This window comes from Pelobates fuscus, chromosome 2, assembly GCF_036172605.1.
Source record: "Pelobates fuscus isolate aPelFus1 chromosome 2, aPelFus1.pri, whole genome shotgun sequence".
Lineage (NCBI taxonomy): Eukaryota > Metazoa > Chordata > Amphibia > Anura > Pelobatidae > Pelobates > Pelobates fuscus.
Window position 1 is genome coordinate 354,314,640 of NC_086318.1, and position 23,970 is coordinate 354,338,609.

Here is a 23,970-nt window from a genome sequence, read left to right on the forward strand (position 1 = left end):
TTCCATTAGGCTATGGTGAAATATTAAAGCAAGTTAAAAAAAAAAAAAAAAAAGAAGAGCAAATAAATAATCCAAATGATAGAGGCTACAAAAGATTACCAAACCTCGTGGCTGATCGTTGTTTTCCTTAGCTACCAGTAATTTTAGTGCCTTCAGGTGGTTAGGTGTGAATAATTGAGCTGGATTCAGGGTGCGAAGGAGCAATTTGCATAAAGGCAAATGCTAGGCCAATGAGCCGAAGGATGGGAATTCGTAGCATGGAGTGAGAATACTGTGCTGCCGGAAACAAGTGGATTCAGTGGGAGAGAAAGGTAAAAGGGAAATGCTAAGAAGCCAGCGGAAGGAATGGTGCAACAGAGCTCAGGAAGAAACGGGAGTCACGTAAGACACGCCCTAGACATGGGGCGCCATAAAATTTTATTAAACCAATCTTTCAGTCTCCTTAGAGCCTGTCAAAAATTGCCAATGCTGACTGTATTTCAAGTCATCATGGCGGGGTATTGGGTAAAGTTTTCAATTAGCAATAATCACGCCTCGGATTGACCTCATGGGCTACGATACTGCCACTGCGCAAAGCTAACTGTTCAAGTGGGCCAGCTTTTAAGATCTACCACGTAAGGACACTTTAAGACAGCGGTGAGAAAAAGTTCATGACCATAAGCCATTGCAAAGGATTGTGGGAGGCAATATTCTAATTAGGCCCGCTTCCTCCTACAGGGAAGCTTAAACCCCAACAAATTCCTCGGTCTTCTTATATGGCCTCTTGGAATGGTTCCAAACCTATAACAGAGAGTGAGGGCAACCATATCTTGCAGCAAACCTTGTACAATTTTTTTTCTCTCTTTGGAAACAGTTTTGCCAAGATTCTACTACAGCAGCCATTAGGCAGAGTACACAATCCGCTGGTCTACGTTCGTCCCCAAAGTCACACATTTCATGACTCCATCGATAGGAATGACCCTTGCCTAGCACCTGTCTTCTCTTCATCCACACTCAACAGGGCTGAAAGAACATTTGTGGTGGCTTTTTCAAAATTCCATGGTGTTCATTAGTAAGTGCTAGCGACCACCCAGCTATTCCTAAGGTTTGGTCTGATTGTCTCAAGCGGCAATTCACTGCCTTGATCCAGAAAATCTTTTTTTCCCAGAAATTCAATCAAACGTTACGTTCTGTTGGAAGACGTAATATAGGTCTCCAATTCTTTATTTCTTCCATTGCATTGAAGCATACAATAAATCAAAAGAAGTCAGGATAAAAAAATGATGAAAAAAAAGCTGAAAAGTTAAAATAAAAAGTGAAATTCTGGCTTAAAACTGGTCTCCAGAAAACATAGATAATAAAAATGATCAAGCCTAGGAAATGATTGTCGCTGCCTGCTTGATGCGGAAAGTAAGAGCCAAAGAAGACAGGTGCCGTGGCTGAAATTATCCTTCGTCAGAATTGGTGAAGTTCTCTATTTTTGTCAAACAAGCAAACACAGGGGAAAGCGCGAACGCAGTCCCCCACTACCATAAATTATGCAGTCGAGTTTCCCACATTTGAGGAAATCGCAGAAGTCAACTGGTACGGAGTGCAATGAACCAGCCTCACTCTGGGAGAGCCACCTTAGGGATCATGGCTATTGCTCCCCTGCCAGGTAAGTATGACATGACAGGTACATTCAAAGGCATGCCCGCTGGGAAGCCTTTCCTTTAGGCTGTGGTGAAATAATAAAGCAAGTTAAAAAAAAAAAAAAAGAAGAGCAAATAAATAATCCAAATGATAGAGGCTACAAAAGATTACCAAACCTCGTGGCTGATCGTTGTTTTCCTTAGCTACCAGTAATTTTAGTGCCTTCAGGTGGTTAGGTGTGAATAATTGAGCTGGATTCAGGGTGCGAAGGAGCAATTTGCATAAAGGCAAATGCTAGGCCAATGAGCCGAAGGATTGGAATTCGTAGCATGGAGTGAGAATAGTGTGCTGCCGGAAACAAGTGGATTCAGTGGGAGAGAAAGGTAAAAGGGAAATGCTAAGAAGCCAGCGGAAGGAATGTTGCAACAGAGCTCAGGAAGAAACGGGAGTCACGTAAGACACGCCGTAGACATGGGTCGCCATAAACTTTTATTAAACCAATCTTTCAGTCTCCTTAGAGCCTGTCAAAAATTGCCAATGTTGACTGTATTTCAAGTCATCATGGCGGGGTATTGGGTAAAGTTTTCAATTAGCAATAATCACGCCTCGGATTGACCTCATGGGCTACGATACTGCCACTGCGCAAAGCTAACTGTTCAAGTGGGCCAGCTTTTAAGAGCTACCACGTAAGGACACTTTAAGACAGCGGTGAGAAAAAGTTCATGACCATAAGCCATTGCAAAGGATTGTGGGAGGCAATATTCTAATTAGGCCCGCTTCCTCCTACAGGGAAGCTTAAACCCCAACAAATTCCTCGGTCTTCTTATATGGCATCTTGGAATGGTTCCAAACCTATAACAGAGAGTGAGGGCAACCATATCTTGCAACAAACCTTGTACAATTTTTTTTCTCTCTTTGGAAACAGTTTTGCCAAGATTCTACTACAGCAGCCATTAGGCAGAGTACACAATCCGCTGGTCTACGTTCGTCCCCAAAGTCACACATTTCATGACTCCATCGATAGGAATGACCCTTGCCTAGCACCTGTCTTCTCTTCATCCACACTCAACAGGGCTGAAAGAACATTTGTGGTGGCTTTTTCAAAATTCCATGGTGTTCATTAGTAAGTGCTAGCGACCACCCAGCTATTCCTAAGGTTTGGTCTGATTGTCTCAAGCGGCAATTCACTGCCTTGATCCAGAAAATCTTTTTTTCCCAGAAATTCAATCAAACGTTACGTTCTGTTGGAAGACGTAATATAGGTCTCCAATTCTTTATTTCTTCCATTGCATTGAAGCATACAATAAATCAAAAGAAGTCAGGATAAAAAAATGATGAAAAAAAAGCTGAAAAGTTAAAATAAAAAGTGAATTTCTGGCTTAAAACTGGTCTCCAGAAAACATAGATAATAAAAATGATCAAGCCTAGGAAATGATTGTCGCTGCCTGCTTGATGCGGAAAGTAAGAGCCAAAGAAGACGGGTGCCATGGCTGAAATTATCCTTCGTCAGACTTGGTGAAGTTCTCTATTTTTGTCAAACAAGCAAACACAGGGGAAAGCGCGAACGCAGTCCCCCACTACCATAAATTATGCAGTCGAGTTTACCACATTTGAGGAAATCGCAGAGGTCAACTGGTACGGAGTGCAATGAACCAGCCTCACTCTGGGAGAGCCACCTTAGGGATCATGGCTATTGCTCCCCTGCCAGGTAAGTATGACATGACGGGTACATTCAAAGGCACGCCCGCTGGGAAGCCTTTCCTTTAGGCTGTGGTGAAATAATAAAGCAAGTTAAAAAAAAAAAGAAGAGCAAATAAATAATCCAAATGATAGAAGGCTACAAAAGATTACCAAACCTCGTGGCTGATCGTTGTTTTCCTTAGCTACCAGTAATTTTAGTGCCTTCAGGGGGTTAGGTGTGAATAATTGAGCTGGATTCAGGGTGCGAAGGAGCAATTTGCATAAAGGCAAATGCTAGGCCAATGAGCCGAAGGATGGGAATTCGTAGCATGGAGTGAGAATAGTGTGCTGCCGGAAACAAGTGGATTCAGTGGGAGAGAGAGGTAAAAGGGAAATGCTAAGAAGCCAGCGGAAGGAATGGTGCAACAGAGCTCAGGAAGAAACGGGAGTCACGTAAGACACGCCCTAGACATGGGACGCCATAAACCTTTATTAAATCAATCTTTCAGTCTCCTTAGAGCCTGTCAAAAATTGCCAATGCTGACTGTATTTCAAGTCATCATGGCGGGGTATTGGGTAAAGTTTTCAATTAGCAATAATCACGCCTCGGATTGACCTCATGGGCTACGATACTGCCACTGCGCAAAGCTAACTGTTCAAGTGGGCCAGCTTTTAAGAGTTACCACGTAAGGACACTTTAAGACAGCGGTGAGAAAAAGTTCATGACCATAAGCCATTGCAAAGGATTATGGGAGGCAATATTCTAATTAGGCCCGCTTCCTCCTACAGGGAAGCTTAAACCCCAACAAATTCCTCGGTCTTCTTATATGGCATCTTGGAATGGTTCCAAACCTATAACAGAGAGTGAGGGCAACCATATCTTGCAGCAAACCTTGTACAATTTTTTTTCTCTCTTTGGAAACAGTTTTGCCAAGATTCTAGTACAGCAGCCATTAGGCAGAGTACACAATCCGCTGGTCTACGTTCGTCCCCAAAGTCACACATTTCATGACTCCATCGATAGGAATGACCCTTGCCTAGCACCTGTCTTCTCTTCATCCACACTCAACAGGGCTGAAAGAACATTTGTGGTGGCTTTTTCAAAATTCCATGGTGTTCATTAGTAAGTGCTAGCGACCACCCAGCTATTCCTACGGTTTGGTCTGATTGTCTCAAGCGGCAATTCACTGCCTTGATCCAGAAAATCTTTTTTTCCCAGAAATTCAATCAAACGTTACGTTCTGTTGGAAGACGTAATATAGGTCTCCAATTCTTTATTTCTTCCATTGCATTGAAGCATACAATGAATCAAAAGAAGTCAGGATAAAAAAATAATGAAAAAAAGCTGAAAAGTTAAAATAAAAAGTGAAATTCTGGCTTAAAACTGGTCTCCAGAAAACATAGATAATAAAAATGATCAAGCCTAGGAAATGATTGTCGCTGTCTGCTAAATGCGGAAAGTAAAAGCCAAAGAAGACGGGTGCCGTGGCTGAAATTATCCTTCGTCAGAATTGGTGAAGTTCTCTATTTTTGTCAAACAAGCAAACACAGGGGAAAGCGCGAACGCAGCCCCCCACTACCATAAATTATGCAGTTGAGTTTCCCACATTTGAGGAAATCGCAGAGGTCAACTGGTACGGAGTGCAATGAACCAGCCTCACTCTGGGAGAGCCACCTTAGAGATCATGGCTATTGCTCCCCTGCCAGGTAAGTATGACATGACGGGTACATTCAAAGGCACGCCCGCTGGGAAGCCTTTCCTTTAGGCTGTGGTGAAATAATAAAGCAAGTTAAAAAAAAAAAAAAAAGAAGAGCAAATAAATAATCCAAATGATAGAAGGCTACAAAAGATTACCAAACCTCGTGGCTGATCGTTGTTTTCCTTAGCTACCAGTAATTTTAGTGCCTTCAGGGGGTTAGGTGTGAATAATTGAGCTGGATTCAGGGTGCGAAGGAGCAATTTGCATAAAGGCAAATGCTAGGCCAATGAGCCGAAGGATGGGAATTCGTAGCATGGAGTGAGAATAGTGTGCTGCCGGTGTTCTGTCAGAATACTATACCTCGTCAGATTTCTATACTGGAAGTGACGCGGCCGCACCGGATGTGACGCAGCCGCACCGGACCTGACGTTTCGGAGCAGGAGAAGGAGGAGCAGAGCGCCGCGCAGGCGCAGAAGAACAGGTAGGATTATTTTTTTATCACGGTACAGAGATGAGAACGCGTACTGCGCATGCGCGAAGAACACACTGCGCCTGCGCTTGGAGCCACAAGGGGGGGGGGAGGTAGGGGATCTAAAGGGCCAGTGCGCACGCGCGCCTAAGTACTCCCGTCGGGCACAGACAGCGCGCGTGCGCACCAGCGGGCAGGGAGATCGATTCTGCCGAATATTCATCCGATCTCCCTGCCCCACACTGCGCACGCGCCAACCCAGCCAGGACAGCCTCGGACACCGCGCATGCGCACTGAGGGGGTATAGAAATCTGATGGCCATATCTTCTGCTAAGAAATCTCCTACCCCCGAGTGCGCATGCGCGGTGTCTGCATTCTGACATCTATCAGGTAAGCCTCGCTCCCAACACTCTCAGCCATCAGGGGGGGACTGTGCTGTATTGGGGGGAACTTGCAGTATGGGGGGGGTGGTTCTGGACAGTATTGGGGGGAACTTTGCTGCATTGGGGGGGACTGTACAGTATTGGGGGGGTATGTGCAGTATGGGGGGGGTCTGGACAGTATTGGGGGGGTCTGGACAGTATTGGGGGGGTATGTGCAGTATTGGGGGGGTCTGCACAGTATTGGGGGGACTGTGCAGTATTGGGGGGTCTGGACAGTATGGGGGGGACTGTGCAGTATTGGGGGGGGGAATGTGCAGTATGGGGGGGTCTGGACAGTATTGGGGGGGTCTGGACAGTATTGGGGGGGGTATGTGCAGTATGGGGGTGTCTGGACAGTATTGGGGGGGTCTGCACAGTATTGGGGGGTCTGGACAGTATTGGGGGGGTCTGGACAGTATTAGGGGGGGTCTGGACAGTATTGGGGGGGTCTGGACAGTATGGGGGGGACTGTGCAGTATTGGGGGGGAATGTGCAGTATGGGGGGTCTGGACAGTATTGGGGGGGTCTGGACAGTATTGGGGGGGTATGTGCAGTATGGGGGGGTCTGCACAGTATTGGGGGGTCTGCACAGTATTGGGGGGGGTCTGGACAGTATTAGGGGGGGTCTGGACAGTATTGGGGGGTCTGGACAGTATGGGGGGGGGACTGTGCAGTATTGGGGGGGTATGTGCAGTATTGGGGGGACTGGACAGTATTGGGGGGGTATGTGCAGTATGGGGGGGTCTGGACAGTATTGGGGGGGTCTGCACAGTATTGGGGGGGTCTGGACAGTATGGGGGGGTCTGGACAGTATTGGGGGTGGTATGTGCAGTATTGGGGGGACTGGACAGTATTGGGGGGACTGTGCAGTATTGGGGGGGGTCTGGACAGTATGGGGGGGTATGTGCAGTATGGGGGGGTCTGGACAGTATTGGGGGGGTATGTGCAGTATTGGGGGGACTGGACAGTATTGGGGGGGTCTGGACAGTATGGGGGGGACTGTGCAGTATGGGGGGGGTCTGGACAGTTTTTGGGGGGTCTGCGCAGTATTGGGGGGGGTCTGCACAGTATTGGGGGGGTCTGGACAGTATTAGGGGGGATGTGCAGTATGGGGGGTCTGTGCAGTATGGGGCAGTCTGTGCTGTATATTGGGGCTGTGCGTTAGATGTGGGGATGGGGGGGGTTGTGCGTTAGATTGGGGGGGGGGGGGCTGTGCAGTTTGTGGGGCCTGTGTGTTATATGTGTACAGCCCTGGTTTGACGACAAAACATTTTGTTTCAGAAATCTCAGACGCCATGGCCTGCTTTTTGCTAAGAAAGCCCAGCTATCTAGTCACTCACCAGGGGTGGATGAGAAACTTCACCCCAGCCAGAGGGACTGCCCCACATCTGCAACCAAAACTGTCTGTCACTGAATTCTGTAATCTCCGTGACATTGTGTATGTATAGTACTCCCAATTCTTATATTTAATACGGTGTGTCTCTCACAATCTTTGTGTCTGTCTGCTGTAAATATGTGGCACGCAAGTCTGCACGAACGGTGTCTGTTATGCCATTTTACTCTAACCATTATATTTTTGTGTGTGTCACAACTCTGCCAAGCATGTTCTCCTATGGGGCACGAAGTACATAAAGAGGAATGAAGAAGTCCACGTTTGAGGCTCGCGTCCAGGGTGGAATATTGAAGTGCCATCTGACAAGTGACAAGTTTCTTCTGTTTGCACGGCGACTTCAACATTGTGTACTGTGATCAGAGGTAGGTAACCTTAGGCAGTCCACATGCTGTGAATTACATCTTTGCCAGCATTATGGGAGGTGTAGTCCAAAACATCTGGAATACCGAATGTGTATGAATGAAAAGTATGGTGTGTGTGTAAATGGTCAGTAACAAGGGTTGAAGCCTTGACGTGGCGTTACTGCTCACATGTGTATTCATGTGCCAATTCAACCAATGTGAGTCACTGTAATACTTATAAGGTAACCAAAAGTACTGTGATTGTGGAGAATTAAACGCCTGTATCACCTTCACACTGCTTACACTGTGACCGTATCTCCTATACACTGCTTATACTGTGACCCTATCGCATATACACTGCTTGCACTGTGACCCTATCGCCTATACACTGCTTACACTGTGACCCTATCGCATATACACTGCTTACACTGTGACCCTATCGCCTAAACACTGCTTACAGTGTGAATGTTATTTTTTCAAGTTAGTTTTAGTGTTTGCGGTTTCATTGATTTGTTAACCACTGTCCTCAATCTTCTGTTCTGTGTTTTCTTACATTTGTGGGAAGAACAAGGTGATCCTCTCCATTTTACACTCCTTTACTGATGGTTCAAGTGCCAGAGACAAACCCACCACCATTAACCTCGACCTGCTCAAACAGAAGAGATTACCGTACCTTCTTCTATAGAAAACTTCCATATGGCTGCTTCGGAACGCATGCTGCAGACATGATGCAACCTTCATTTTCCAGTGATTAAGAATCGTGGACCGTCCAGGGAAAGAGACCATTATATTATTAGGATACTGCCTTCCTAATGCCATACAGCCTTTCTTTACATGTGATTGAACTTTTTCCTTCTTGGATACCACAGTGTGACTTTTCTTAACCAGTTTCCAAATTTGACTTTTATATGTTTTCCACTATACATATAAAGTGTAAACGGCATATTAACTTTGAAGAAATAAAGTATTTTGCTGACACCTTAACATGTAATTTGTGTTACTTAGCTACAAATAATACCAGCACTTGCTGCGTCCCATTGTAGGTTTCTCAGAAACTGCAATATTTAAAGGGAAACTCCAGTGCCAGGAAAACAATCCGTTTTCATGGCACTGGAGGGTCCCTCTCCCTCCCACCCACCAATCCCCAGTTGCTGAAGGGGTGAAAACCCCTTCAGTCACTTACCTCAGGCAGCGGCAATGTCCCACGTCGCTGCCTGCTCCTCCCCCGTCGCTCCACCTTCTTCCTCCGTCGGGCGAGACTGATCCCGCCCACCGGCCGAGGAGAACTAATGCGCATGCGCGGCAATGCTGCGCATGCGCATTGGCGCACCCCATAGGAAAGCATTGAAAATGAATTTCAATGCTTCCCTATGGGGAATAGAGCGACGCTGGAGGTCCTCACACAGCGTGAAGACGTCAAGCGACGCTCTAGCACAGATAATCTGTGCTATGATGCAGGAAGTGACCTCTAGTGGCTGTCTAGACAGCCACTAGAGGTGGAATTAACCCTGCAAGGTAATTATTGCAGTTTATAAAAAACGGCAATAATTACACTTGCAGGGTTAAGGGTAGTGGGAGTTGGCACCCAGACCACTCCAATAAGCAGAAGTGATCTGGGTGCCTGGAGTGTCCCTTTAACATTGCAGGGTTAAGGGGACATTGGCACTGCACCCAAACCATTTAACCCCTTAAGGACACATGACATGTGTGACATGTCATGATTCCCTTTTATTCCAGAGGTTTGGTCCTTAAGGGGTTAAAAGAGATGACGTGGGCTTTTAAAGAGCAATTTCTTACTATGCTTATTGCTATCTTTTATAAGCAAAACTATGCATAGGCACAGTGACAAGAGGACCTACATGCACCATAAATTATCAAATGTTGTTACAAATCCATATTTCCTAACAGTCCTGGATTGTTTGGTAGAGTCCCAGTTTGGGTTTTCTCTCCACTGTCCCACAATAATTAACAGGTTAACGTTATAACAGACAAATTACTGTAGATTTAAAAATTAAGAGTTTTAATCTTTCTAAAAGTGGCAATATAAAAAAGTCAAACAATATTTAATTTCTAATTTAACAAAATTGAAAAAGTATGTTGTCCATTATTTACATAATAATTGCACATGTGGCTTAATATCAGATATTGTTATTGTCACCCCCCTCTTACTCTGTCATCCCCTCTCACCCTGTCAGCCCCCCACACCCTGTCACCCCTCCCTTACTGTCACCTCACCTCATCACCCCTTGTCACCCCCCTCTTACGGTCAACCTCACCAACACCCCCTCACTCTGTCACCCACCCTTACTCTGTCACCCATACTCTCACATTACGTCACCCCCCGCTTACTCTGTCATTCCCCCATCACCCTCCCCCTCACACTATGTCACCCTCCCCACATGGCCACCACTCCCCGTACACACAAGCACCACTCTCCACACTCTGGCACCTCCCTCCATACACACTGTCAACCCTTAACACGCTGGCACCCTCCTGCTCTTTTACACTCACCCTGCGACAGTTACCCCTTTACTCACCCTGTCACCCCCCAAAGGCAATCATCATACACACCGTCATAAAACATAGCTTCGCCATAAACTCAGTGCCAAAGGCCAGTCAGTACACAAACATACACATGCTCAGAGAAACATACATACAGATACAAGGATACTCACTGTCAGACACACACTCAGGTAGACAATGAAACGATGTATACAGAGACTAGCTCTGTGTATCCAGTGCTGAAAGCTCCCCCATCAATATATCTACAGCTTCTTATACACAAAGTCAACTGCTATTTTTTCTTCACTAATGGTGTTCTTCGTGGGGTCTCATGTATGAGTTTCGCCTAAGGCCTCGCCAAGTCTAGAGCCGACACTGCAGTACAGCCCTTCAGTATCCAATAGTCTCTTGTGCAGGGACTCCTCAAAGCGGTTTGCTCCTTCCCTCTGGAACTGTAAAAATAAAAAATATAGTTACAACTCACCAAATCGTAATCAGAAAGCATATTACTTATTTTATATTATTACAAACGACAATTTCAATGTTGGAGATTGGAGGCGTAGAATAGAAAGAATGGTCGTGATACCGGAGAAACTGACGGAAGCCAAGCACAGAGAGATGGACACAGGTTTCTTCAGGAAGGAAGAGATTCTTTATTGGATCACCGATCGGGACTCAGAGGGACTAGCGTCACCAAAATACCACAAGTTCTGAGCCCCGGACAATAGTGCAGGCTCCTTATATAGGCATATAACTCCTCCCATATTAAGCTCCACCCGCACATTCTCTTAACCAATCAACACAAATAAGAATTAACTTCCTGTTTGACCGCATGGCTTGTCCAGCACAATGGAGGAGGGGAATACTATATCCTGTATTCTTGCACATGCTCCGTACACTACTGATCGTATCTTGCCTCGTGCAACCAACTGATCGATACGTCAGCATATGCACGTACACATGCCACGTGGTAATCTCGGCCTACTAAATTTATTTTTACCGAGATTCAACCACATTCCCCCCTTTGATGCCTCTTGATATTTTACAATTACTTGAGGCATCACATAACCTTAGTTTTGCTTACACCGCAAGTTACCTTGAACCAGACCAGACCTATCTTATGATGTGAATCTTCAACATTCATCTTCTTGCATTGGTTCTCCCTGATCTAGAGCCTTATATTTATATATCGCCATTATCTGTGCAGCAGCCTTCCTCTCTGCTATACTTCCTATCAGGCTTTGCACAGACCTAACTACTAAGGGTATAAGACACGGTAGGAGTAGACACAACAGTAAAATCAGTAGGACTCCACCTACCACTGCCTTAAGCCCTCCAAACCACTCATACCAGCTACCAAACCAACTACTTGGATTATACCCTTTCCATACCTGAGTAGGCACATGCGCTAGTTTAACCATATGGCTAGTAAGCTCAGCTATTGCTTGCCCTTCGTCATCTATTTGAAGACAGCAATTGCTTAGGTTAAACTTCCCACATACACCTCCCTCTACTGCCAAAAGGTAATCCAAGGCTAATCTATTTTGGTAGACTGCTGTCCTCATCCTGGTGTTATGCTTCGCTAGAAGATTGAGCGCTTGTGATGTTTCATTAGTGATAATTTCAACCACCGCCTGTAATCTTATAATGCGGTTGAGCATATAAATAGGGGTTCTATAACCAAAGGTACCATCCTCAGCCCACGTGGCTGGCCCATAATAATCTATGATACGCTGGGGAGGCCATTCATTATCTTCCCAGGTGCCTATCTCTATGGGTCCCCTTTTCTTCCTATGATTCACATCATACACTTTAACACCTAAAGTCTCACCTGTTTCAATCGGTAACAAGAAGAAGGATGGTTTGAGCATACCCAACACACATGCCCCTTCCCAGTCCTGTGGCAGCTCCGAATAGGCCTTCTTACCACAGATCCAGTACAAATTTGCTGGGGCTCTCCAGGTAGATGTGATGGATAAATCAAACCACACATCCTTTAAATTGGCGTATCTAGCAAACGGGTTTGATGGTTCTGAGACATTTGAAGCCGACCACCAAGTTGTATTTTTAGTATCATCATCATAAGCTTTTTGCCCTAGACAAGTTAATTCTCCTACAGAAGTATTATACATTATTCCTTTCCTTGCTATGCAAACATAACCTATGATGGAGGTCTTTAATCTCCACTCAGATTTACCTCTAACACTCATATGATAATCGGCTTGTGTAGATATTAGTTGGTCAACTGCCTCAGAACCGGACATTACCTCCTTTGCTTCCCAAGGCCATTGGTCTCCCATGTTAGTACCTCCACACACATAGCAGTTGGTAACATTAAGACTACCGGCAATACTTTCGGCTAAATCTATGAACAGGTTCTTAGCGCTATGGGGGATCTTATTATCTATACTCATCTCTTCATAAAAGGAATGGTATACTTGATGAGTCTGGGAGGATACCGTATCAGTCTCTATTCCTATAAACAATAATGTCCCAGGATCTAAACCCGTCCCGTATATCTGAAACCCAAATAAATTTCCATATTTGTCTAGGAACTTGTCGGGGTTATTAATGAGTATATGGACTGGGTTGCATTCCATAGACTTACAATAAGGGCTAGTCGGCAACTTAGTCACTATCATGTCTTTATCTACTGTCTGTCCCCAAGTCGCCCACCCCACACAAGACCAATATGGGCAAAAGTTATAGTCTTTATTTGGGCATCTAGGACTTACATATTTATTTTTACTACTGGGACAAATATATTTATCATTAGACCCATACGTCCTCTCCCATCTAAGATCCCCACATACATTCCACGGCTTTCTACCACTTGATATCGCCTTACATGCATCAAATAGCAGAACACCCGAAGAATATACGGATTCTAACACCGTCTTATTAATTAGGGTCCCCTGAGGATCTCCATTCCTGAGAGTCAACCAAATTGTACGAGGTTGATACTCTGGACTGAAGCACTTAGGTTCTCCTACTCCTAAATGGCACACACTATAGTCTATATTTAAGTATCTACATCTCGATACATCTCCTTTACACTCGTATTGTGAATGCCAAATTAGGGTTTGGGAAATATGGTTACCTGTTCTCGTAGTCTTAATGCATACCTCACAGCTAGGAGTGTCGGTACCTCTACCTTCCTGAATATAAAAACACATGTAAATAAACACAATCAAAAGCACATCTTTCGCCGTCATCCTCAGTCTTCGTCCGTGCGATGGAACCTCAGCTTCCAGGATGTGAGGGCTGCAGGGAATGGAGTTCTGCTCGTCTTCACAGGTGTCCCTTCGAGACTTTCCTGGCTTATACACTATGTGTTGGTAAGAGGACAGGCTTTATTATGGCCTTCTCACTCACACCTGTAACAATAAAATTTGTAATCCACAATAATTCCTCGTTACTCCGACTGAGTAGTGCGTTTCAACCGGATCTTGCAGGGATTCTCTGGATCTGCTGTAACTTGCCAAGAATCAACTGCTGCTGGCTTAACCCTGGAGTGATGTATCCACGGAGTCACTTCTGCTACTTTTATCGCTGTAGGGGTACACAAAAGAACAACATAAGGACCTCTCCACTTGGGCCCTAACGGTACATTATTCCACTCTTTAATCCACACTTGGTCTCCTGGATGATAACTATGAACAGGGGGATAAATATTCACAGGTAATCTATCTTGTACCCATTTCTGTACCTCCTCCATAGTCTTACCCAACTCTACAACCTGCTGCCGGGTAATTCCTTCTCCCAACTGACTCAAATCCCCCCTTAAGTTACCAAGTACGGGAGGTGGTCGCCCATACATAATTTCAAAAGGAGAGAGGCCCATCCTTCTGGTAGGGGTACTGCGGATTCGCAATAGAGCTATAGGTAAGAGAACGTTCCACTTAAGTTGGGTTTCCTGACACATTTTAGCCAACTGGTTCTTAATAGTTCTATTCATTCTCTCTACCTTACCAGAACTCTGGGGTCTATATGCAGTATGAAGCCTCCACTTTATACCAAGCATATGAGTCAGTTGTTGTAGGCACTGGTGAACAAAAGCTGGACCATTGTCCGATCCTATAGAACAGGGTAGTCCATATCGGGGTATTATTTCTCGTAGCAGGAATCTCACAACTTCTCCTGCTTTCTCTGTACGAGTAGGACATGCTTCTACCCAGCCTGAATAGGTGCACACAATTACCAGCAGGTAACGATGTCCACCCGATTTAGGCATTACTGTAAAGTCTATTTGTAGATCGGACATGGGGAGTCCCCCCATAAACTGGACTCCTGGTGGCTTTACTGGTCCTTGTCTTGCATTATTCTTAGCACACGTTACACATCTGCGTACAATGGCCTGAGTCAAGTTGGACAATCTTGGTATGTAGAAATGTTTTCTGAGAGATTCTTCTGTACTGTCTCTCCCAGAATGTGTCCCGTTATGATAGTTCTGGACAATTTCTACTGCTAGTGATGCTGGTATAACTATTCTTCCATCTTCTAGCTGATACCACTTGTTCTCCAAATACTTTCCCGGTTCAGTCTTTAACCACTCCTCTTCTTGAGCTGTATAAACTGGAGTCCATTGAGACAGTGGGGTTGGTATTAGAGCAGCTATATGCCCCACATACTCCTGTCTTCCTGATTCAGCAGCACGCTTAGCTGCACTATCTGTCATCCGATTTCCCTTGGTTACATCACCATCTCCTCTCAGATGCGCTCGACAATGTATGATACCGACTTCTTTCGGCTCCCACACTGCTTCCAATAGTTGTAGGATTTCAGCTGCGTACTTGATTTCTTTGCCTTCTGAATTCAGTAGTCCTCTTTCTTTATACAAAGCTCCGTGGGCATGAGTGGTTAAAAACGCATACTTAGAGTCCGTATAGATATTCACTCTTAAACCTTCAGCCAATTGTAACGCTCGTGTTAGTGCTATTAATTCTGCCTTTTGTGCTGATGTTCCTTTTGCCAGTGGCCGAGCTTCTATCACCTTGTCTATTGTTGTTACTGCATATCCTGCATAGCGGATCCCTTCTTTCACATAACTACTGCCGTCGGTGTAATATTGAACATCGGGGTTCTGGATGGGAAAATCACGAAGATCTGGTCTACTTGAGAATACTTCATCCATTACTTCCAAACAATCATGTTGACTTTCAGTAGGTTGCGGCAAAAGGGTAGCTGGATTTAAGGTGTTTACAGTCTCTAAATGCACTCTTGGGTTTTCACACAACATTGCTTGATACTTGGTCATACGGCTATTACTAAACCAATGATTTCCTTTGTAATCCAACAACGTCTGTACTGCATGTGGAACTCGTACATAAAGTTCTTGACCCAGAGTGAGTTTATCGGCTTCAGCTACTAGCAGGGCGGCTGCAGCTACGGCTCTTAGACAAGGTGGAAGTCCGCTGGCCACTGCATCCAGTTGCTTAGACATGTAGGCAACAGGTCTTTGCCATGATCCCAAGTACTGTGTCAATACTCCCACAGCCATTCTTCTTTGCTCATGTACGTACAGGTAGAATGGTCGTGTGTGATCAGGTAGACCTAATGCTGGGGCACTCATCAAAGCCTTCTTCACATCTTCAAAAGCCGTTTGTTGTTCTTGAGTCCATAAGAAGGGGTCGTGCTCTGTACCTTTGATGGCTGCGTACAGAGGTTTTGCCAGTATCGCATAGCTGGGAATCCATATCCTACAGAAGCCTGCTGCCCCCAAGAATTCTCGCACTTGTCTTCTATTCTTGGGTATTGGTATTTGGCAGACAGCTTCTTTTCTCTCTGGCCCCATAATCCTTTGACCTTCAGAGATATGGAATCCCAGATACTTGACGGTCGGCAAACACAACTGAGCCTTCTTTCTGGACACCTTGTATCCTGCCTTCCAGAGAATGTGTAGTAGATCGTGCGTTGCTTGCTGACATTTTTCTTTTGTAACTGCTGCTATCAACAAGTCATCTACATATTGTAACAATACACATTCTCCTGGGATAGACTCGAAATCCAGTAGATCTTGACTTAGAGCTGAACCAAATAGGGTAGGTGAATTTTTAAACCCTTGGGGCAGTCTTGTCCAAGTCATTTGGCGTTTTGAGCCCGTTACAGCGTTCTCCCATTGGAAAGCAAAAATACATTGACTTTCTGCGGCAATTCGGAGGCAAAAGAAGGCATCTTTGAGATCTAAGACTGTGAAGTAAGTAGCCCCGCCCGGAATTAAAGCAAGCAGGTTATATGGATTGGGTACGACTGGATGTATACTAACAACCGCATCATTGACTGCTCTCAAGTCCTGCACAGGTCGATACTCATCTGTACCGGGCTTTTGAACAGGCAGCAATGGGGTGTTCCAGGGGGAAGTACAGAATTTTAGGATACCATACCGTATGAACTTATCCAGATAGGATTGAATGTTCTTCTTAGCCTTCTGTGGGATGTGGTATTGTCGTAGGCTTACTGGATAAACCCCAAGTTTTAGTTCAATTTTTATAGGTGGAATATTGCGGGCCAGTCCTGGTGGGTTGTTCTCTGCCCAAACTCCTGGTATGTTAAATAATGTCTCATCACTCCTAGGGTTTTGGCTAGTCAACACTGTATAAAGTCGCCACTCTTCTTCCTTTGGTACGGATAAAGTCATAATACCTGAGGGTCCATTAAACTTTAAGGATGTTGTTCCATTTGGTAGGAACGTAATCTGCGCTTGTAATTTTGATAGCATATCACGTCCCAGCAATTGGACTGGACATTCAGGCATATAAAGGAATTGGTGTTTTACTACGTGGCCTCCCAATGTACAGAGTCGACTTTTAAGAACCGTTTTTTCAGCACTTCTTCCAGTTGCTCCTATCACAGTAATAGTCCTTCCAGATGGAGGAGCAACTAGATTAGTCACCACTGAATGTTCAGCACCAGTGTCGATCATGAACGCACTCCTTTTTCCCCCTATTGATACATCGACCATAGGCTCCGCTCGACCAAGGGGGATGGAGCCCGGTCGGTATCAATAGTCCTCCATGACCGTGTCAGCCAATCCTACGAAGTCCCTACCTTCTCTATCGCGGGACCTTTGCGCTGCTGGAATATACCTGTCTTCCCTAACACTTCCTCTGTTCCCATTACTCCCTCTATAACCATTACTCCCTCCGGGGCCTCCTCTACCTCTCGCTCTGCCTCTAAAATTTCCATAACCTGTCCTAGGTCTGTCTCTCTCAGACTGTTCCCTTCGCGGGCACTCATTTCTCCAATGCCCTTCTTCCCTACAGTAAGCGCACTGATTTTTACTTAGAGGTTCCTCATTCCATCTACTATCGCCTCTATCTGGGCCCCGTCTATCTACGCCTGCGATCGCTACCGCTAGCATATCAGCCTTTTTACGCATCTTGCGCTCTTCCTCTTTCTTATTTTCTGTATCCCTGTTCATATAGACCTTATTTGCTACCTCCATTAGTTGGGTGATTGACATACCTGCAAACCCTTCTAACTTTTGTAGCTTGCGCTTAATATCTCCGTATGCTTGGCTGACAAAGGCGGAGTTAACCATTCGGGAATTGTCTGCGTCTTCCGGATTAAAGGGGGTATACAAGCGGTATGCCTCCAATAATCGGTCATAAAAGACACTGGGCGCTTCATCGCTTTTCTGGATCACCTCAACTGTCTTCGACATGTTAATGGCTTTCTTTCCTCCTGCTTTCATGCCAGCAATTATAGCGTCTCTATAGGCTCTGAGTTGAACCATGTCAGCACCATTTACGTTCCAATCGGGATCGGTATTGGGATAGTGTGTTGCGGCCCATGCTGCTGGATTTGCTTGGTTCAAAGCACGGGCTCTATCTTCTAATGCTTTAATGGCTGCTTGATTTATTCTCGTCCTTTCCTCATTATTAAATAAAGTCATTAATAACTGCTGGCAATCAGCCCATGTCGGATTATGCGTCTGTACTATTGAGGTGAACAGATCAGTCATGGCTTGTGGTTTCTCAGTATACGAGGAATTATGGGTCTTCCAGTTTAAAAGGTCGGTTGTGGTAAATGGGACATATACGAAGACTGGGTCAGCGTGTGCCATTTGACCTGCGGCATCGATATAGGCTGACCCGGGATTTAGGCGAAGAGGCATCTGATAGTGCTTTAATTGTTGGGCACCAGTCAACTGTCGGGTTTGGATGGGGCTACGTAGAGAGGCGTCAGTCATGGGTTCCGGTCGGGGAGAGATAGGGTATGGGGATGTGGGAGGTTGGTTTTGGGAAAAGGTCGTAAATAAAACACTTCGGGTCGAGCTAGATGAAGCTTGACCGGAAGTCTGAAGTGGCGCCAAATCAGGATATTCGTTTCTAATGGGGGTGGGTTCTGGTTCCGGAAGGGGAGATTTAGTACGAGGGGGGGTGGATCCTGTACTGGAGGAGGAAGCGGAAGTGGATGAGGGTAATGAGGGGAGGGGTGCAGGGCTTCCTGCGTTTGCGTCACTTCCTCTTAACGGAAAGTAAGGGGGCGGCAAAGGGATCTCGGACTCAGGGGGCGTGTCCAAAATGGGCCTAACACCGGTCCTAGTGGACGAACAAGTCCTGGCCACCATGAGGCGACATTGCTCCTCGTGGCATGTCTGGAGCCATTTTGGCGAGTCATTTACGGCCTGTCTCCAACAATCAATATAAGGAAACTGGCCGTAAAGTTCAGGCCTACCTGATACAGCCACGTGTAAGTGCTGTACCAGAGTTAGATCCAAACTGCCACGTGGCGGCCATGCCGCAACCAAAGTAGGCCACTCCCTAGTGCACAAAGTAACTAAACGTACAGGAGACATCTTAACCCCAAAATCACAAGTTTTGAATCCCTTTTTAAAATTCTTCACCATACAACCTAAGGGATCCGGAATCGTTGACTGCGACGCACCCATACTTAACAATGGAACGTCGTCGACAACGAATACTATACACGCGTACTATTCAACAGTCACACCCGTTTCCTCTGGCAACAGCACCACGTGGTACGGTTACCAAGTGAAACGCACACAATAACAATAAACACTCAGGGAATTCCCGTACACACACAGCTGTTACACCAGTCACTATATAATCAATATTATGCCCTTTGGCGTAACTATACAGTCACCCACGCTATAATTCTCTATATACGAATTACCCGTCTATAACACACCCCAGTAACATCGTCTTTTACAAATAGCGGTTACAGTACGGTTAGCATAGGTCAAAGCACAAGTTAAGGTCACAATACAATTATTAGTGGTTATGGTGTTAAACATGCAATGGACGACAATGATTAGTACTTATATACAGTGTCAGTAAATATACAAGGTTATGGTACCGTGCACTATAATACAGCAACACACTATTAACACTCTCGCTAGACGGCTGAGCTCGCGCTATCTAACCAGATATACACTTTACTAAACAATCGCTAACACATTTACAATTCCCAACTAAACTATTGGCCAGTACCTTGAATGGACTACCTAAAAACAATCTACATACGTTTTGGTTAGCCACACTGCCCAATCACCACATATATAGCGAGCTAGAGAACCGAATTTACACAGGCGCCTCTTAGTCGCACTATACAACGAGCTAGAGGACCGAATTTACACAGACGCCTCTTAGTCGTACTATCAAAAGTCTAGTGGGTTCCAAATTTACACGCCTTCCCACTTAGCCCAGATAGGATGAGAACTAGCGAACCGGATTTACACAGACGCCGCTTAGTCTCCCGGTCCCTCCGACCTAGCGAACAAAATATACACCCTAGAACGCTAGTCTAGACAAGACACCGGTGTCCGGCTAGGGCTTATTTTACACCAGAGCGCCCCGCCTGACTAACCAAATCAAACGGTCTGACTAAAGAGCGTTCGATCGAGCGGTGCGCCTTCGCTCCTTCCCTCCGACAGAGGGGGCAGATACACAGATTCAAAACCCCTTTGGGCCTACCGCACAATCGGTATACCCCTAGTGGGTCCTGCCGTCTAAAACAGCAGTTGTCTTACCTCCTCGTTCCTGAACCTGAGTTCACACTCATCGACGGGGACACCCCAGCACTTCTCACGTAGAGGCCGATGATCTCCTGGACAACGGCCCAGTGGCGCCGAGACGAAGGGAGGTCCACGCAGAAGTTCAGGGGTGCAGCCGTAGAGAACGTGGGCAAAGATAGACCGTCTCACGCCTCTGCCTCTCAGCTACCGTTGAACGATGAGCTTCCCGGCCAATGCACCAAATGATACCGGAGAAACTGACGGAAGCCAAGCACAGAGAGATGGACACAGGTTTCTTCAGGAAGGAAGAGATTCTTTATTGGATCACCGATCGGGACTCAGAGGGACTAGCGTCACCAAAATACCACAAGTTCTGAGCCCCGGACAATAGTGCAGGCTCCTTATATAGGCATATAACTCCTCCCATATTAAGCTCCACCCGCACATTCTCTTAACCAATCAACACAAATAAGAATTAACTTCCTGTTTGACCGCATGGCTTGTCCAGCACAATGGAGGAGGGGAATACTATATCCTGTATTCTTGCACATGCTCCGTACACTACTGATCGTATCTTGCCTCGTGCAACCAACTGATCGATACGTCAGCATATGCACGTACACATGCCACGTGGTAATCTCGGCCTACTAAATTTATTTTTACCGAGATTCCACCACAGTCGAGCGCTTTCAATTTTGAATAAAAGCATGTCTGTGCTTACAGTGTGAGCAGTGTTTAGGCGATAGGGTCACAGTGTAAGCAGTGTATATGCGATAGGGTCACAGTGTAAGCAGTGTATAGGCGATAGGGTCACAGTGCAAGCAGTGTATAGGCGATAGGGTCACAGTATAAGCAGTGTATAGGAGATACGGTCACAGTGTAAGCAGTGTGAAGGTGATACAGGCATTTAATTCTCCACAATCACAGTACTTTTGGTTACCTTATAAGTATTACAGTGACTCACATTGGTTGAATTGGCACATGAATACACATGTGAGCAGTAACGCCACGTCAAGGCTTCAACCCTTGTTACTGACCATTTACACACACACCATACTTTTCATTCATACACATTCGGTATTCCAGATGTTTTGGACTACACCTCCCATAATGCTGGCAAAGATGTAATTCACAGCATGTGGACTGCCTAAGGTTACCTACCTCTGATCACAGTACACAATGTTGAAGTCGCCGTGCAAACAGAAGAAACTTGTCACTTGTCAGATGGCACTTCAATATTCCACCCTGGACGCGAGCCTCAAACGTGGACTTCTTCATTCCTCTTTATGTACTTCGTGCCCCATAGGAGAACATGCTTGGCAGAGTTGTGACACACACAAAAATATAATGGTTAGAGTAAAATGGCATAACAGACACCGTTCGTGCAGACTTGCGTGCCACATATTTACAGCAGACAGACACAAAGATTGTGAGAGACACACCGTATTAAATATAAGAATTGGGAGTACTATACATACACAATGTCACGGAGATTACAGAATTCAGTGACAGACAGTTTTGGTTGCAGATGTGGGGCAGTCCCTCTGGCTGGGGTGAAGTTTCTCATCCACCCCTGGTGAGTGACTAGATAGCTGGGCTTTCTTAGGAAAAAGCAGGCCATGGCGTCTGAGATTTCTGAAACAAAATGTTTTGTCGTCAAACCAGGGCTGTACACATATAACACACAGGCCCCACAAACTGCACAGCCCCCCCCCCCCCCCCCACATCTAACGCACAACCCCCCCGATCCCCACATCTAACGCACAGCCCCAATATACAGCACAGACCGCCCCATACTGCACAGACCCCCCCATACTGCACATCCCCACTAATACTGTCCAGACCCCCCCAATACTGTGCAGACCCCCCCCCAATACTGCGCAGACCCCCCAATACTGTCCAGACCCCCCAAAAACTGTCCAGACCCCCCCCATACTGCACAGTCCCCCCCATACTGTCCAGACCCCCCCAATACTGCACAGTCCCCCAATACTGTCCAGTCCCCCCAATACTGCACATACCCCCCAATACTGTCCAGACCCCCCCATACTACACATACCCCCCCAATACTGTCCAGACCCCCCCCATACTGCACATACCCCCCCAATACTGCACAGTCCCCCCATACTGTCCAGACCCCCCCAATACTGTGCAGACCCCCCAATACTGTCCAGACCCCCCCATACTGCACATACCTCCCCAATACTGTCCAGACCCCCCCAATACTGTGCAGACCCCCCCAATACTGTCCAGACCCCCCAATACTGCACATACCACCCCCAATACTGTCCAGACCCCCCCATACTGTCCAGACCCCCCCAATACTGTCCAGACCCCCCCATACTGCACATACCCCCCAATACTGCACAGTCCCCCCCCCATACTGCACATACCCCCCCAATACTGCACAGTCCCCCCCCATACTGTCCAGACCCCCCAATACTGCACAGTCCCCCCAATACTGTGCAGACCCCCCCAATACTGCACATACCCCCCCAATACTGTACAGCCCCCCCCCCCAAATACTGTACAGTCCCCCCCAATACAGCAAAGTTCCCCCCAATACTGTCCAGAACCCCCCCATACTGCAAGTTCCCCCCAATACAGCACAGTCCCCCCCTGATGGCTGAGAGTGTTGGGAGCGAGGCTTACCTGATAGATGTCAGAATGCAGACACCGCGCATGCGCACTCGGGGGTAGGAGATTTCTTAGCAGAAGATATGGCCATCAGATTTCTATACCCCCTCAGTGCGCATGCGCGGTGTCCGAGGCTGTCCTGGCTGGGTTGGCGCGTGCGCAGTGTGGGGCAGGGAGATCTGATGAATATTCGGCAGAATCGATCTCCCTGCCCGCTGGTGCGCACGCGCGCTGTCTGTGCCCGACGGGAGTACTTAGGCGCGCGTGCGCACTGGCCCTTTAGATCCCCTACCTCCCCCCCCCCCTTGTGGCTCCAAGCGCAGGCGCAGTGTGTTCTTCGCGCATGCGCAGTACGCGTTCTCATCTCTGTACCGTGATAAAAAAATAATCCTACCTGTTCTTCTGCGCCTGCGCGGCGCTCTGCTCCTCCTTCTCCTGCTCCGAAACGTCAGGTCCGGTGCGGCCGCGTCACTTCCGGTATAGAAATCTGACGAGGTATAGTATTCTGACAGAACACCGGAAACAAGTGGATTCAGTGGGAGAGAAAGGTAAAAGGGAAATGCTAAGAAGCCAGCGGAAGGAATGGTGCAACAGAGCTCAGGAAGAAACGGGAGTCACGTAAGACACGCCCTAGACATGGGTCGCCATAAACTTTTATTAAACCAATCTTTCAGTCTCCTTAGAGCCTGTCAAAAATTGCCAATGCTGACTGTATTTCAAGTCATCATGGCGGGGTATTGGGTAAAGTTTTCAATTAGCAATAATCACACTTCGGATTGACCTCATGGGCTACGATACTGCCACTGCGCAAAGCTAACTGTTCAAGTGGGCCAGCTTTTAAGAGCTACCATGTAAGGACACTTTAAAACAGCGGTGAGAAAAAGTTCATGACCATAAGCCATTGCAAAGGATTGTGGGAGGCAATATTCTAATTAGGCCCGCTTCCTCCTACAGGGAAGCTTAAACCCCAACAAATTCCTCGGTCTTCTTATATGGCATCTTGGAATGGTTCCAAACCTATAACAGAGAGTGAGGGCAACCATATCTTGCAGCAAACCTTGTACAATTTTTTTTCTCTCTTTGGAAACAGTTTTGCCAAGATTCTACTACAGCAGCCATTAGGCAGAGTACACAATCCGCTGGTCTACGTTCGTCCCCAAAGTCACACATTTCATGACTCCATCGATAGGAATGACCCTTGCCTAGCACCTGTCTTCTCTTCATCCACACTCAACA

At 46.4% G+C, this 23,970-nt stretch overlaps 7 non-coding genes across 7 annotated transcripts; all 7 read right to left on the reverse strand.

Moving 5' to 3' along the window:
* Positions 1-437: 437 nt before the first annotated feature.
* LOC134592396 (U4 spliceosomal RNA) lies at positions 438-578 on the reverse strand. The gene has a single exon (XR_010089028.1). It is a non-coding gene; the product is annotated as a U4 spliceosomal RNA (small nuclear RNA).
* An 899-nt stretch (positions 579-1,477) lies between these two features.
* On the reverse strand, positions 1,478-1,644 carry LOC134590608 (U1 spliceosomal RNA). Its single transcript, XR_010087507.1, has one exon. It is a non-coding gene; the product is annotated as a U1 spliceosomal RNA (small nuclear RNA).
* Positions 1,645-2,120: 476 nt separating this feature from the next.
* On the reverse strand, positions 2,121-2,261 carry LOC134593105 (U4 spliceosomal RNA). Its single transcript, XR_010089635.1, has one exon. It is a non-coding gene; the product is annotated as a U4 spliceosomal RNA (small nuclear RNA).
* An 899-nt stretch (positions 2,262-3,160) lies between these two features.
* Positions 3,161-3,327, reverse strand: LOC134590263 (U1 spliceosomal RNA). The gene has a single exon (XR_010087213.1). It is a non-coding gene; the product is annotated as a U1 spliceosomal RNA (small nuclear RNA).
* Positions 3,328-3,800: 473 nt separating this feature from the next.
* LOC134592397 (U4 spliceosomal RNA) lies at positions 3,801-3,941 on the reverse strand. The gene has a single exon (XR_010089029.1). It is a non-coding gene; the product is annotated as a U4 spliceosomal RNA (small nuclear RNA).
* An 898-nt stretch (positions 3,942-4,839) lies between these two features.
* On the reverse strand, positions 4,840-5,006 carry LOC134591127 (U1 spliceosomal RNA). Its single transcript, XR_010087950.1, has one exon. It is a non-coding gene; the product is annotated as a U1 spliceosomal RNA (small nuclear RNA).
* Positions 5,007-23,408: 18,402 nt separating this feature from the next.
* On the reverse strand, positions 23,409-23,549 carry LOC134593839 (U4 spliceosomal RNA). The gene has a single exon (XR_010090263.1). It is a non-coding gene; the product is annotated as a U4 spliceosomal RNA (small nuclear RNA).
* Positions 23,550-23,970: the final 421 nt, after the last annotated feature.